Raw genomic sequence first — 11,399 nt, 5'->3', positions numbered from 1 at the left:
AGGCATCAGGAGCTTAAGCTGGAGACAAACAGATTGAATCAAAATGGTGTCAGTACCAATTCTTGAATAAAACATCATTAGCAAAATGAAGGCTGTCATTTTATAATTATTTCTTCCAAGTGTCAAAAGAAATTTTAGATTGCAGTTAAATCTGAATAGGCTTCAAAATGGCATTTGGTAGTTGGATAGTAAGTAGAAAGTAAAGATAAAATGAGGATGTATATTTGGTTTGTGATTTCAATGCTATGTGCTCCTGTTGACACTCTTTGTCATACATACTTGTTCCCTTACGAAACACCACTATTAGTGCCACACAGGTTGAAGGCAAAGGCTGTCCCATCTTACCCTAAAACCATTGACTGAAAATAGGAATTAGGTTAATGCATTCAGTTTTTTTTTTTTTAAAGAATGCTGAAGGCTTTTACTTACTTCCTTTTGAATAAGTGTAAATATAAATTAGTTCTAAATTTGGACACAAAAGTAGAAACTGAACATCATGTATTAATATGCATATGAACCATTAAATTTATGACTAAAAATGTAATTATGGATAAATTCACTCGAACAATCATTTATTTGGTCAACCAGCTTTTGAGTTCCTTCCAAATATCGGGCACTGTCCTAGGTGCTGGAGGACCTGGTGACAAAGGAGACAGAAGTCCCAGCAATTATAAAGCTTAATGATACCTAAATGAAAAATCTATTGCTAAAGTAACTGAGGGAGATGGTGAAAGACAAAATATAATGTGCAAAGGAGATTATTCACGAATTTAAAAAAACTAAGTGGCATATTTATCCTAGAAAATGAAAGTGAAGAAGAAAATGGTAATCATTAGAAAGTGAACACTCAACACAAATTGACCATGTACATTTTTTCACATGATTATGTTTACCAATTTTTTAAAAAAATTCTTATTTGAAATAGACACATTTGTATAAATAAAATTTAACCTAATGTTCTTAGTTACATTTTAGAACTAATATGGTAGTTTTAAATAATTCCTTACTGCTGCTCTATATCTCATTGTAGGGTTGTTTCCGAAATTAAATTATATCTTAAGTATTGAGCATTTAAGGTGTTTTTAAATAACACATGATTTCTCACCGGCATAGCTTTGCTAGTGAATCTACATAGAATCATTTTATTGTGGTTGCAACATATTTTATTATGGAAAGTACAGGATTTGTGATGTTTGTCTTCTGTTACTATTTCCCCCTCAAGGTATTATTAGAACAGCTTTGGCAAACATGGATAGAGAAGTCAAAGAACAATACCAAGTTCTCATTCAAGCCAAAGATATGGGAGGACAACTAGGAGGACTGGCTGGAACAACAGTAGTCAACATCACCCTCAGTGACGTCAACGACAATCCAATTCGCTTCCCCAAAAGTATGTAATTTACCCTAACTCAAAATTTGCAGAGCCATATGAAATTATTGAATTACAATGTTATATAATGCATTAGCAATTAAAATCATTTCCCAGACATTTTTTTTTTTGGTTTCAGGGAACATAAGTCAACAGATAAAAATTGCATGACTTCAGAATTTATAATTTCAATGTATTTCACATCCCATATTATTTTAAGAGAAAATAGAGTTAATAATTGAACAATCAGACTTATTAAATCAATGTTAACTAAAACAAAATATTTATAGTTATTTGGGTGGGATCTTACCCTGATACATTATTAACTTAAGACGTAAAACAAATATACATAATCTGATATAAGGCATCATATTTATAACACATGTACCATCATATTTTTTATTATATATTTAACATAATAATTCTGTGACTCCATTTTTGTAAATATACACATGGAACTATTTTCATATACTTTTGTGAATAGGATGATATTGATGATATTTTATTATTTTAGTTCTGACTAGTTATTTCATTTTAGTTTTGCAATAGGTGAAAATTGCTACAGTTTCTTTTGATAATAGAATGGTTCACACCTGTATCCTCTCTATAACTCTGTGTTTCCCTTTGAAAATGAGTATTTCTCACTTGTATTTCATCTAGTTTTCTGTTACAGTATTACATTTAACACCAATCATTACCTATTCACTTCCCAGTGCATTTTGGGGAATTATTTCTCTGTTCCTCAGAGTAAGAATATTGATGCTGAATGGTTTTAGTAGTAGTTTTATAAGAAATTTGATTAAGTCACCAGGTAGTATTTTTGTCTAGAGAGTTTAAAAACCAAAATGATTTTTCTTTTTCCACTTCAGAAGGACAATTAGGGAGTTCATCTACTAAAATCTGTAGCACTAAGAATATTTAAATAATTGTATATTTTATTGCTTTGGCTACATGTTTTCATATTTGAATGCTTTGTCACTTTTTTCTTTATAGTTTCAACCTATATTTTCTTCATTGGTATATATTTTTATTTAGTAATGAGAAAGTCTAATTGCCAAATGTTTGGAATGGCATTTAGAAATCATTATACTTTAATGCATATGTTGATTAGTCAATTGAACCATTCTACCAGGACACATATTAAAAAATGCCATGTGATTCATGCTAAACATACATAGTTTCTGTCAATTTAAAAAAAATGTATGAATTTGTTTCAAAGATAACACCAAACTTTAGAACATGGAAAGTATATAACAAAGTTTACTAGATAACGTTATGAGCAATAACACAAAATTCCTTAAAGAAATATTTTTTCTTTTTTATTGAGGGAAACAGAAAAAAACATTAAAAGGAGAAACAAATAATTACTTTGATTACCTATCATATTATCTCATTAAAGAATATGGTTCAAATTCTAAAAGCTATCCATGTTTTTTCTTTTCTTTTTTCCTGTAGTTCTTTCTTATTCCTTTCTTTCTATTTTATTTTTTTTAATTTTTTATGTCTGCTTTAAATTCGGCAAGCTGTGATAGATTATTGAGCAGTATGGATTGAGAGATTATTCTGTTTGCATGTAAAATGTGGGATATTAAACATGGGTTCAGATTCAGGTTTTGTGTATATAAAGCCTGTGGAATCTATAGTGTAGCAAATACGCTCTGGGAAATGTTATATTCTTATTTATATGGGTGATAGTGGTGTTTCCAGGTCAGAAATTCAAAACCACAACCAGTGGAAAGATGTCCTATTAGTGGGTATGTGTCAGGGTTTTAGCCCCTGGTTTCCTCCTGACCTGCGGGAGATATGGGGAAAGCATGCCCTGACCAGGATGAGCCAAGAAAGGCAAAGGTTGACTGGCCTTCGCCACCCAGGCGCCCACACCCTGCCCTCCCTCGCCGAAAGACAATCAGACACGCTAGGGAGACCTTCAAAGCAGGATCTTGTTTATTGAGGAAGTACACACAGCTAATATAATGCTCAGGAGCCAATCAGGATAAAGGTCAGAGGGGTGGGGTGAGTTCACTTGTACACCCTTCCCATGTTCTGTAAGGGAAGGCATAAGCTGTCCACGAGGGTGGAAGAGTACTGGACCTATCCTGGAGGTGGTCTGTTTTTTCTGTCACCACCACACTACCTACTGGCTGATTGCCAGGTGCCATCCCAGCCACATGTGCGGCCCCAAGTCCGGGAAGCAGGCAGCAAGTCATGTCCTACAGGTATGGGTGAAGAGTATTTTGTAGAAGTTTGGGCAGGGATAATAGACCTGGAAAATACACAGTGAAAGTCTTGATTCAAGAGAAGCTACATATAGTTAGGAGACACAAATTCCTGCTTAGATCCCACTGAAACAGAAAGATAACTTTAGATCGTATGTAGGGGGTAAAAGAATATGGATAGGTTCATAGGCTTGTTGGGTATTTATTCAAGTTTCAATTTGTGTTTTTAAAGGTGATTAAACAAGAAAATATGTGAAAGAACAGAGCATTGAAACTGTTAGAGCATTTATAAGCTATTCCATGAACTTTATGATTACTGTCTTATCTTCTTTTTTACAATAACATTATTAGATTAATATTTATCACTTTGCCTATAAAGAAGATGGACCCTTAGAGAGATAAATACTCAGTTATCAACAATGAATTGAAGTTACAAGTTTTTTAACTCTGAAGTTCACAATTCTTCTAATTTAACATGATATTAAAAATAAAAACTATGGTTTTCTTTATATGCCACTCTAAAACAATATTATTTTAAATGCACCTCTTAAAAAATCATAACATATATTAAACTGCCTATACTCATAAAGAGAAAAATGAGAGGGCAATAGAAAATTACCTAGCAGATCACTGTGATCAAATTATTTTATGATTGTATTACATGCACATTTGAACCACTGTCTAGCATTATAATAAGTGGGAGATATTGTTGAATTATTTGAAGGAAGAATGTTTTCATGTTTTGCATGAATAAAAAATTAGTCCAACTGCCTGAAGTTTTACATGTCTTTGTGTCAAAACCTTTTTAGTGTAACATCATTTTGAATTACATTCGTCAGAGGAAAAGACAGAATACATTTATACACAGTAAAACCATTTCTTTCGAGGCCAGTGCTCATTTAGCAGAAACATTTCTCATATGGAGCAATTAAACAGCAAATGTGACATAAAATTATGAACTGAAATGATATCTATTTGAATGTTAATCTCAAGGAAACATGTATTTCTTACATAAATAACTTAAAGGAGAATTCCCCAGACTAGCTATATTTGCTCATGACTCTTAAGCAGTAATGATAAAAAATCTTGCTTCAGATGAATTTGACATACTTTTTCCATTGCTTAAACATGCACAACATAATTTCTTAGAATTTACTTATCACAGTGCATTATGGCAATGTGTATTCATATGCATGTATGACTTATTAAGCCCCCATTTGCATCCATTTTCTTCTATAAAAGGAGATGGGAAACCATAAATGGCAAATGTATTTGTATAAAACTTATGAAAATAGTTTGTCATTTTACTGTTGATTTAAAATTGATTGCCCCATGATTTTATAACTTTTCTCAGTCTGATAATGATGATGATGACTATGGTATTGACTAATAAATTACTATGTTTCACACAACATAGAAATTGTTGTGTGACAATGATTTGGATGTTCCTTCTCACTTAATTCTTATGATGACTCAGTTTCAGAAATAAAATTGCAATGCTATATTGTTTAAAAAGTAAAAGAGATTCATCCAGGAACTTCATTTTTAAATTAACTCTCTCTCTAGAGTGGAAATTTATTTTTGATGCCTATGTTTACCCAAAAAGTTCCTCCAAGTAACCCAGAAAAGTGTCCACAAATGAAACCAACAATACTGGATGAGAAGTGGAAATAACCTGATACCTACAAAAAGAACTCTATCTGAAATCATATGAAGAGAAAGTATTTTCTTTTAAAAATGTTTTGCATGAGAGTTATATGGCTCCTATCTATTACAATCAGGGATATCTCTAGAGGATTTTTATTTGTAAGTAAGCTACAAAAATATTAATGCTTTCTATTACATGAATTTTAAGTGGCTAAACCATCTAACAAGCTGATCTAAAGTATATATTATGAAATCAAATTACTTAAGAAATGGGGTCAATTCAAGAGTATAAACATATACGCACATAGATATTTATGTGGTTATATATACACAAGCATACACACAGTCTCAGAATATGTGTTATATGTGTTAAAATAGAATATCTCCTGGCCTTTGAGTTCAGAAAAGGCCTTGTACTACTCATCTGCATATGGTGAGGATCACTCAGTTCCTTTCACAAGCTTCCTTGTTACTCTCAAGTGCATTTTTTACACCTCACTTCCTATCTTGCCTGGAAATTCTGGCTAAGGGCAGGCGACCTGTTTATTCTCCAAACACAAAAAAATAAACAAACAAAACCTAATAACACTCCCATAATATGGCTAATCAAAGCCTTTGAGCCTGGAGTAAGTTGGATACAAATGTTACAAAGTTGTAAGATGTATACACTATGTATTGATGTTACATTATTGCAGAAGGGCAATAATGTAACATAAATTACATGAAGGGCAATAATGTAACATAAAACAAAATGCCAAGTATTGCTTTTTAGATAAAATAGCTTTGATATGTGATAAGGACTGAAGTATACAGTAGTGTAGAGAAAGCCCACAGAAACAGTAAGTGAAGCAGAGCCTGGAGATATCTCAATAACAGAGTGGAAAGGACACGGGGATCTTCTGGACTCAAAAAAGAAGTTAAGTAAGAGGAAGACCGATGAAGAAATGACTTCAGCAAGAAGATGGCTTTTGTGTTAATATGATGAGCTTGATGGAGGGGAGAAAGCAAAAGGCCATCGAAAAAGGCTTTAAAATTCTTAAAAAGTGTTTTCAAAATCAAAGCCACAAAGAAATATTTCTAAGATATATAAGCAAAGAAGTGATACATGAACTCTTACACAAAGAGAAAAAATAACTGAATTAAAGAAATCATGCTCTGTTTATCATTAGAGTATGAAAAATCTTGAAAAGAAAACGAAGTTATGAGAAGATGAAAAAAAGCAGATCAAGTCTTTATTACTTAAATTTCTGACATTAGTGACGGTCTTTAACCATAGTTGTGAAAGAATCCTAAAGCTACCTTTAACTCCATATGGTTCACATTTCTCTACTTCATTTTTGCTTTATTATTGGTCTTAGGAGCTATATAGACAAAGAAACTGGATTTTGAAACTGTTTTGTTAATAAGAGCAACACAGAACCAAGTTTAATAGTAAAAACCTTGGAAACAAAATTCTGATATGTAAGAAATATATCTTATTAACAAATATTAGATGTAATAAAATATATCATTCAATAGAAAAATAATTAAAACTGCAGTTTTATTGAAGTAATGAATTGAAGTAATTGAATAATGTAAAAATAATATAATTTTTTATTTGAATCTGCATAAAGAGAATAAATTTTTAAATTTCTTCCCTCAAGCACCAAGTATAGATTTTTTAAGTAACTGACAATCACACAACTTGGAATAAAAACAGTGATAAACTTATGAACACAATATATATAAATGTACTGGATGGGAATCCACATCATTACAGAACAATGGAAATGTTGGAAGAAGTGATATCTACATTGATTCCTTAAATAATATTATTATAATAGTGTTAGTGGGAAACCAAAGCTATACTGAAATACTTACAGCACTGCAAAACATGACATCCTATTTAAAGGTTTGTATATATAGAACTATGAAAAATTAGAAGTGAAAAGACAGAAAGGGAAGGAAGGAAAGAAGGAAGAAGAAAGAGAAGGGGGAGAGAGAAAAAAATCAAAGAGTGCATTGAAACCATTCCTGAAAAAATAAATGATAGTCAGATATTTATACATGAAGAGATTTGTAGTGATAGCTAGTGAAACATTCAGGCACGGACAACTAAACAGGGAAAGTCCAACAGTCAAATACAGGCAATAGAAAAAAAGAAAAGCCAGTGCATTTGCACATGATTCATGATAGTATGATGGCCATTAAGAAATCAAATTAAGAGACAGCTAGTTGGACTGTCAGTTAACGAATTGGTTTTGGCTAAAAGAAACTAAACTCTGCCATGAGAGAGAATATTACAAAACTTCATCTCTTCCAGATTATCTTATTAAAGTCTCAAAAGGAAATTCATGAGTAACCAATCCTTTGAATAAATAGATGAGGTCAGCTGAATTTGAAAGCCTAAATATTTATTTGTTTTAAGTATTTTTATATCTATCTATATCTATATTGATCTTTATTTTTATTTGTTTTTATGTGGTGCTGAGGATCAAACCCAGTGCCTCACAGGTTCAAGGCAAGTGCTCTACTACTGAGCCACAATCCCAGTCTTGAAAGTCTAAATATTTATTAAAATTTTGTTAGTTATTTTTGGTACCAGGAATTGAACCCAATGGCAAATAACCACTGAGCTACGTCCTTGGCCATTTTTATTTATTTATTTTTATATTGAGACAGAGTCTTGCTAAATTTCTTAGGGCCTCCTAAATTTGCTGAGCGTGACTTTGAACTTGTGATGCTCCTACCTCAGCTTCCTGAACTGCTGGGATTACAGGCATCTGCCACCATGCCCAGATAGGCTCTTAGTTTAAAGGTGCTCAATTTTTTTCTAAATCATAAGAAAATTTGTATTATTTTTGTGGAATATTTTGATAAGGTTATTTGACAATATATGTTAGAATTCTTAATGTGCTATATCTTATTTGATTAATCAGAAATTATAGGGATAAAGTCAACTGAAAGAACTGTTTACATATTTAAAGGAGGATTTAAGGGAATATTAAATGCACTCTGTTAAGATGAATGAACAATGGAAAGTTATTGATGCACTTGAAAGGATGTGAACTCTTGCCAAGATCTACATCATGTTTATTACCATGTAACAGGAATAGTGAGTATATAATTCATATTTATTGAATATATATATATATATATATATATATATATATATATATATATTATAGAATGTGAAAGAGATTTTTATTCTGATAATAATTAAGTAATATAAATGGGCTGTTGAAATTCCAATGCAATTTTTTGAAAAAAAATATAAAGGACAATTAGATTTGTAGGGAAATATAGATATGTTTATTGAAACTGTAGTTACTATAACTGCAGTATTAGATGTAAAACTTATACTTGCATAGAGGTACTTTGTAAAAAGGAAAGGAGAATCAGAAGTCCAGAAAAAAAATGTAGTCAGTTTTCCTTCTTTTTTTGCACTACAGGCATAGAAAGAGTGTAAAAATAAATTAATTTTATCTTTAAAGCCTCATCCCCTTTTGAATATTTTTAAATCTCCTGATGATCTTTTTCTCCATATTTTCACTGACTGTGCTCTTTAAACTTTGAAAATAGAAACCCTCCTGTTTATGCCTAACCCACTAAGTCACACATTATTGAAATGTACATGCTTCAATATGGCTGAAAGTATTAATTTTGAGTTATTTGTATTTTAAAAGCTTGCTTACTAACAAAATATTGTCTCAGTTTAATTGATTTCAGGTAGTAAAATGAGACCAAGTGGACAAACCAAATAAAGTAATCATTCTGTGGGTCAGAGATGCCACTTGACTGGTCCTTCTCATAACCTAGAATACCTGAAACAGGTGTTGAACAGATTATCTGAGCTTATAGGGCACATCTCCCAGTACTGTGTTCAATGATGACACATAGTTGACTTGAAATTGTCTGTGGTGGGAGTTCTTATGCCATAGAAGTTGACAAACACTAAAACTCAGGGCTTATACCTGCATTCCCTCCCTACTCAATATGTATGTTCATAGTCACACCCTACCAGGGTATGAATGGGAATTATGATAACAGTATAGACATCATAGTTCTAATGTGATGATAAAAATATTTATTGATGGGAAAGATTTTAGATACATGCTACAAAATGTAAAGCAGTTTAGAAATGATTCCTAAAAACATTTATTCTTCTTAAAGGGTAATATGTATTTTAAAATGTCTTTCTTTCCTTCATATTTATGTCCATTGACTTTCTAAAAGCTTTATACATTTATTCCATGTTATTTCTGTGTCAGAAAATAATGTACTCACTCCCTGTGAGTGATAGACATGACCCTGTCTCTTCTTGCAGAAGAGCATGAGGAAGACATTGCAGGTACCTCAGAGAGAAGTACTATGGGAGACTCAGTTAGCACACAATAACAGTAATACAGAGAAGAAATATGTGTGAGATCTCTGTTAGCAAAGACTGTGGTAGTTGTGAAAATGATAATATGTGTATAGATTTGAACAATTTTATTGGATAAAAAATGGTAGTATTTATTTTCTATCAATGGAGGATTTTAATTTATGGAACAGGAGAAATACTACTTGCTGAGACATTGCATATTAGATATCTTTTGGGGGACATGGCAATCCTATAAGCTCTATGTGGAATGCAACAAGACCGATGCCTTGAAGTTTTGGAACATCATAATGTTTTGCCAAGTATGAAACTCAGAAGTTGTATATAGAGAAATTTAAAATATAAAAAAAATAGTGTGAATAGAGTAAATGAAGTCAAGAGGATAGATGAAATTAACTAGAAGACAAAAATCAAAGGGGCGGCTGGAGACAATGGCTCTTGACCATGATTGTCAATAGAACCAGAAGGAATGTAAAAAATCTTGTTATTCAGGTCTAAACACAGAACCACTAAAGTAACTCCTCTTTGGGTTATTCTTGGGCTGCAGCATTGTATCCAAATCTTTCCATATGATGCTAACATGCAGCAGAAATTTTATCTGATCTTGAGGACATAACAAAGGGCATTGGGGAGGGGACAGCTGTGAAGTGGAAGAAACCAGAACTCTATATAGAGAATGTAAGAGATGTTAGAAGTGTGCTTCAAAAAAGAGGGAATGATGAAGAGGGTTGAATGATGCCCAAAAATTGTTAAGAATTTAATGACAAAGAAATAAAACTGCCAATATCAGAGGAAATCTTTAACAGAATAGTAGCTTCAAAAACCAGCCTAAGTCTACATGTGGCTTGCTTGTTAGGTAGAAATAGGTCACAGTGACAATAAAGGAGAAATTATGTTAAAAAGGGGACAATAATTAAAAGGGTGCCTGGAGTCAGTTTGGAGCAAAAGAAAACCTTTGTGAAATAATCAAATATGAACACTGTCTATTCTTGGGAATATCTCAGTTAAGAAGAATATTGATTGTGAAAACAGACTGTGTGATAAATTGTACCAGTATTTGCATATTGCTGGAGTTCAATAGTAAGAAGGGAAGATGAAGGATATCTCAATTGAAATTGGCTAAATAGCGGGAGGGGGGTGCTTACAGATTTAATAAAAGTTTATTATTGAAATTTTTACCATGATGCTAAAATGCAGTGAATATCATCTAGCCAAGTATTGTCCAAAGTCAAATGTAGAATTTAAAATGAAAATGTCAGGATGCATTTAAGACTGTTGAGTCATTAGTCAGAACAAGATATTTTGTGTGTGTTTTTTTTTAAAAAAAAAAAACACTTTTTATAGAGTATGGGGAATAATAGAAAAAGTTTATGCTGAGGTATTCTTTGAGAGAGTGATGAAGAGTTCCCATATAATCAAAGTAAGTAGTGTGGTTGCTCTTTTCCTAGCCTCAAGTATGTAGAGAAGAGCCTCCTCAGCAACCAGGGCAGATCACAATGGCTGCTGTTATTTTCCCAGACAGGGAGCAAATCCTTGGGATAGTGTTTTCCATATGTTTAAGAATGTTGAAGTACCCAAGGAAAGCTGTTTGTAAAAATAATTACATGATAACAAAAGGAAGGGTAAAGATGTAGCTGCAGAAGGGAAAAATACCCAAGAGTCATTTTAAGTCCTACAAAGGAGATTTTCCTCATATTGAGAATCTGTGCGTGGAGTGCATCACTGAGGGATCTGGAGGGTGAGGCAGTGTTCTATCAAAGTAGAGGCAATTCCTTGCTCTTGGGGGTTGCAGGATGAGATGCTTCCA

The 11,399-nt window shown here is 32.4% G+C and overlaps 1 pseudogene; it reads left to right on the top strand.

Annotated features, from left to right (window-relative positions):
* Positions 1–1,221: 1,221 nt before the first annotated feature.
* LOC143410708 (cadherin-12-like) overlaps positions 1,222–11,399 on the top strand; it is a 78,831-nt pseudogene continuing 68,653 nt past the window's right edge.

This window comes from Callospermophilus lateralis, chromosome 11, assembly GCF_048772815.1.
Source record: "Callospermophilus lateralis isolate mCalLat2 chromosome 11, mCalLat2.hap1, whole genome shotgun sequence".
NCBI classification, from domain to species: Eukaryota; Metazoa; Chordata; class Mammalia; order Rodentia; family Sciuridae; genus Callospermophilus; species Callospermophilus lateralis.
This window is presented reverse-complemented; position numbering and strand designations above follow the sequence as displayed.